The sequence below is a fragment of the Palaemon carinicauda genome, chromosome 11, assembly GCF_036898095.1.
Source record: "Palaemon carinicauda isolate YSFRI2023 chromosome 11, ASM3689809v2, whole genome shotgun sequence".
NCBI lineage: Eukaryota > Metazoa > Arthropoda > Malacostraca > Decapoda > Palaemonidae > Palaemon > Palaemon carinicauda.
The window spans coordinates 130,383,907-130,389,906 of record NC_090735.1 but is presented as its reverse complement, the minus strand read 5'-3'; the positions used below and the strand labels follow the sequence as shown (position 1 = coordinate 130,389,906).

The window sequence follows — 6,000 nt, the reverse complement described above, 5'->3', positions numbered from 1 at the left end:
AGAGAGAGTAAGTCAAATTGTCTTAAACAAAAACACCAACTAAACAGCATATCGACTACCCTTAGCCGTATCAAGAAAACAGTGAAGAAGAAACAGCAAGTTCACCTTCCCCTGTCACTCGCTAACTGTTCTCATTAAATTACCAGTACAAAATTAACTCGTGCGAAGATAAACTGGTTTTATGCTCAGCGGCTAAATACTTCTTACTGACCTATCCCAAACGTCAAAAATAGGTTTTACTGTTTTATCTAAATTATTCTACTTTCTTGTCCATGCTGCTTTATCTTTGTTATTTCTCTTATCTTTACTTTACAGGTGGAGTTTTCTTTGATACACAAGGTTGTTTTCCTTTTTGAAGGCCTGGCTTTAGTAACATTCTACTTTTCCAGCTATTGTTATACCACAATAATAATAATAATAATATTTTCACCCTACAAAATAACCAGTTGAAATATAATTCAGGATGAAAACCAACTGCTTACGAAAATTAAAATTAATAATGAAAATCACAATACAAGAGTTTGGCCTTACATAATACAAATATCACAATCCGTAAGTAGACAAGACAAATATCAAACGTATTAGGACTCGAAACAGCTTTAAATAAACCAATCATATTACCTTGAAGCGTGATATTACCTCATATTACTATTATCATTAGCGACGTTACAACCCTAGTTAGAAAAGCAGGACTAAGTTCTAGGGCTCCAAAAGGGAAAATAGCCCAGTGAGGAAAGGAAATAAGGAAACAGAATAGTATGTCTGAGTGTCCCATCATCACGGATATTTGCATATCAGATAGAAAAATACCAAATAAATCATATCAGTAACATAACACTATATCAAATAAAACTTTATTCTGTCAGTAAAGACTGGTCTATCAAATAAAATGGTCGTAGAATCGGTTTGAAACTTTCTATGCAAAGCTATTGGCAAGAAAAAATAAGTAAACGAAAAATAAACATATCCATAAAACGCCTAAAATATAAGAGATACATTGCGCGATAAGGTGATACTTTAAAATACATTCTTGGTCAAAACTTTAGAATAGACTTATAATCAACGGTACTATGCCTCCAGGGTAAAATGTTTCTGGATATATATATATATATATATATGAGAGAGAGAGAGAGAGAGAGAGAGAGAGAGAGAGACCCACACGTACACATATAGGCCTATATGCACGTTAAAATCCTTTGACATGATAATATGAGGATGTATATAACCATCAACGCTCTCGATTCAGTAAACCATCCGAACTACCTAAAATTACAATATCAAATATAAATACTAACAACAAAGATGGTAACAGTGCAGACAGTACTATTAAATCTCTTACAAACTCTAGTAAAGGCAAGCGCTAGTTTTTTTGTATGCAATTAAGATGGAGACAAATATATTCTACAAAAAGCCGTTGGATCCCCAGTGCAGATGTCTCATGCGAACCTTATAAGTTACAGAATTCCTTCCATTAGCTAATCCTCAAATTCTAATGTTAAGTAAATGTGCCACTCAACATCTAAAATGATCTTACTCGAGATTGTAGGTCTAATTCATATTTTTTACCATTATCATGTACTTAGGCCTATCACGTACAGTAGTTATTGTTTTTGTTATTAATGAGCTCTGATATAGACCAAGGTTTAAAACTATGGGTTATAAGAACGCCATCTGAATGAAGACTTTTAACAAATACTTACACAGATCCCCTTAAAACCTTAAAAACATACCGTTATCGTTATAAAAATAGAGAAATTTTCTGTTTCCAAATGAAGGTTAGAAGTATAAAATGGTCTAGTAAAATATCAACCCCATGAGGTAGGCGAATGTAGCATATGAGAGAGAGAGAGAGAGAGAGAGAGAGAGAGAGAGAGAGAGAGAGAGAGAGAGAGAGAGAGAGAGAGAGAGAGGGGGGGGGGGCAAATGGTAATACGACACAGTTATGATACTAAGAAGTTCCACCGGTTTGAACCTTCTTTAATTTCACAAAACAGAAAGTGGCTACCGTCACTGCGCACCTACAAATTCCTGGCCCTCCAATGAGGACCGATGCGCCAACGTTAATCTGAATCAAATAACATTCTTATTCGAAATACACACATACACACACGCTAACACATACTCACGAGTTACATAAATTATTGTTATTGAGTGACTAAAAATTAAAATAAAGATGTGTGATGTTGTAAATTGATAAATTAGATGGATTTGTTTATAGAAAAATGGAATTAAATGTGATTATACTGTAAATATCGTGATTGTAAAGAATATGTAATTTAACTTTTTAATAAAAAGATAAAAAAAAAGTTATACAGTAGTATAAATGTGGCAATTCTGTTGAATAGTATTTTAGTTACCCTTCGATTTGTTGGCAAAATCTAAAACTATTTCAGTTCTCGATAGGAGTCTTTTTCTGTTTGGTGGTCGCCACTAATTTCTAACCAAATTTTCATCATTAGTACAGTTTTTGATGCTGAATATGACATTCATTTTTTCGAGAAATTAAAAACAGTTGCAAAATAGGCAAATTTAATGTGAGGAAAGTACAATATTCAAATACAATATTCATTGACCATGGAACTGAGATATGTCCAATAATATTTCTTTAAACAAATCTTCCTTTAACGGCAAGTAGAGATGAGGCACATACCTGAAGAGATATGGGATAATGTAAAGATAATTACCTCTTAGGCCTATGTTAGGTTAGGTTAGGTTAGGTTAGGTAAGTTATGTTATGTTAGTTTAGGTTTTTGTTAGTTTAATTAAGATTAAGTAATATTTTTCATTTAAATGGGGGTTCGCCCCCCTGGTTAGGAGAAAATGGTTACGAGGTTAGGTTAGGTTAACTTACTTCTCTTAAGTAATTGTTGAAATCAACTGTAGTAGTGTGACTTATTTTCAATTCGTCCTCACAAAATCTAATGCTGGAATACTCTTTTGCCCATGAATAAATGAAGAGGATGATTTTCTATAATGGAATGGAACTGCCATCAGGCCAAGTGTTTTTCCTTAATGAAACTTTCTCACAAGCTCTCTTGTAACAAATCCACCTTACACTTTCACTTGTCTTTTTAATTATCATCTGATGTTTCTTTTTACACAGTTTCTCACTTTCTAATATATTGAATCTCTGAAGAAATTGAACTGCATCTTCTTCAGTTAAAATGTTGGTAAACAACCACTGTAAGTTGTAGTTATTATCCATCGCGTCCTCTGTTATCTCAAACCTACCACGGTTATTTCAAACATATCGCGTACCGCGTAACACCTGACTGACTGTATTGTTACGCCCGTTAATTACTATTGCTTGATTAATGCGCGTTGAAAAGTAGTGCACATTAAATCCTCTTTTTGTACAACTATCTTTCATTTCTCGTGAAAATAAATGTCATATTCGTATTCAACACTAATTACAATATTAATGATAAAAGTTTGGTTAAGAATGAGTGGCGACCACCAAACAGAAAAGATCCCTCGATAGCTGCTTTAAATGGGCAAATCTCTTGCTTGAAGTTACACTCGGGTACACTATTCTAACTAATTTCTCTTCCTGATGTTTTGTTAAAGTTTATATAGGAAATATTTATCTTGATGTTACTCTTTATAAAATATTTAATTTTCTCTTGTTTCCTTTCCTCACTAAGCTATTTACAACGTTGGGGCCCCTGGGCATAAGCAGTATCCTGCTTTTCCAACTAGGGTTGTAACTTAGCAAGTAGTAGTAGTAATAATAACATTAATGATGATGCAAACAAAAACTAACCGCGATATCTTTAAAGGAGTTGGATGGCTAGAATGAAGAGAGCATTCTAAAACAGAAAAAACAATAAGATAGCGAAGAGAAAAAACGCTTTAGTATATACTACTTAATCGGGTGGTTGAATCAGTAGAACTTCAAAAGTTCAAAGTTGGAGCAAATGCTTTTTTGTTGACCAGGCGGACATGAGTCTTTTTATAGTTTATTTATGACATTTGTTTTTGACGTTGTTAATAGTTTATATATGACATGTCTGTTTTGACGTTGTTACTTATTTTACAATGATTTATTGTTAATTTGTTCTCTTCATTTATTTATTTCCTTTCCTCACTGGGCTATTTTTCCCTGTTGGAGCCCCTGGGCTTATAGCATCTTGCTTTTCCAACTAGGGTTGTAGCTTGGATAATAATAATAATAATAATAATAACAAGCACTCCCTAGCAAATCACTCTACTGGGTGTTGTGTGTAAATCCATATGTAAACTTTATCACAGCTTGTCAAATCTCGAGATTTATTACTTAGTGTGACCTAATGTAAATATCGTTAAACTGAATTGTATCACATAATCTTAACTAAACCGCATATGAAAATTATTAATATTCTACTCGTTTTTTTCACCTCGGTTTGGAATCTACCCATACAACCAACTAGACGGAAGTTTTTTTTTTATCTTTATATTAAAAAGTTAAATTACATCTTCTTTACAATCACAATATTTACAGTATAATTACATTTAATTGCATTTTTCTATAAACAAATCCATCTAATTTAACAATTTACAACATCACATCTTGATTTTAATTTTTTAGTTACTCAAAAACAATAATTTATATACTTTTTGGTAGGTAAATCTTAGTTCACTCCAGTTTAGGTTCACTAGACTATGTAATAACATCAGATGGAATAAAAACCACTTGTATTAAATTGTAATTATTTTGTAATGCACTTGGGCCTAATGTTTAATTTTAACGATGCGGAAACCTACATTTGATCCTCCAGACGCTTCGTAATATATAGCCTAGACCGAAGAACAAGTAAAGCAAACAACTGTTATTATTATTATTATTATTACCGTCGTTGGAAAAGCAGGATACTATAAGTCTATAAGCCCAGTGTCCCCAACAGGGAAAATAGCCCAGTGAGGAAAGGAGAAAAGGAAAAATTAAAATATTTTAAGAAGAGTAATACGATTCGTGATTCATCTCAAATATTCACAAATAAAACAAAGATGACCAAAGGGAATGCAATAGAAATAATATTTATAGCAAACACGGAAAATGTTAATAGAAAATGCAGCAGGGAAAATAGCCCAGTGAGGAAAGGAGAAAAGGAAAAATTTAAATATTTTAAGAAGAGTAATACGATTCGTGATTCATCTCAAATATTCACAAATAAAACCCAGGGGATGACCAAAAGGAATGCAATAGTAATAAAATTTATAGCAAACACGGCAAATATTAATCCAAAATGCAGCAGACATCAAATTAGGTAACCGGCCGGCGAGGTATAGGCCTATGTATGTAGAGTACCCGAAATTGATATCACATTCTATTAGGAAGTGTCAGCATCATTTGCACATAAGCAATTGGTCTATTTTCCTTTAGGATTTCCTCTTATGTATTGTAGAAGTTTTATTCCAGCTGTGATCAGATTGTGGAATGATCTTCCTAATCTGGTAGTTGAATCTGACACCAGACAAATTAGGTAACCGGTTGGCCTATGTCTATAGCAGTGGTTCTTAACCTGTGTTCGATCGAACCCCAGGGGTTCGGCGGAGGTAACACACCACAAATGATATGAGAGTGGCACTCGCCAAGGTTAAGCCTCGGATTTCTGAAATCGTCTCTGAAATGCAACAGCAAAAGTCGCATTGATTTGCAATAAGTATTCATTATGTTTCTGTTTTTGTGTAAAGTTCATATTTTGTTGATATATTTAGGTGTAACTTTCTGTTTCTTTTCCTCTTTATTCCATTCACACACACACACATACACACACACACACACACACACACACACACACACACACACACACACATATATATATATATATATATATATATATATATATATATATATATATATATATATATATATATCCAACTAAGAAGGGTTCGATACCTCCAACAAGGTTAAGAACCACTGGTCTATAGAGTACAGAGCAGGGTTGCCAGTCTGGCCTATTTTCAGGCCAAAAAAACCTTAAATTTGGACTTTTTAAAAAATTGCTAGACCTTCAGTAA

The 6,000-nt window shown here is 33.2% G+C and overlaps 1 protein-coding gene across 2 annotated transcripts in view; it reads right to left on the bottom strand.

Annotated features, from left to right (window-relative positions):
- LOC137650217 (neuron navigator 3-like) overlaps positions 1–6,000 on the bottom strand; it is a 1,066,036-nt gene that overhangs the window by 853,093 nt on the left and 206,943 nt on the right. The window lies entirely within an intron of this gene.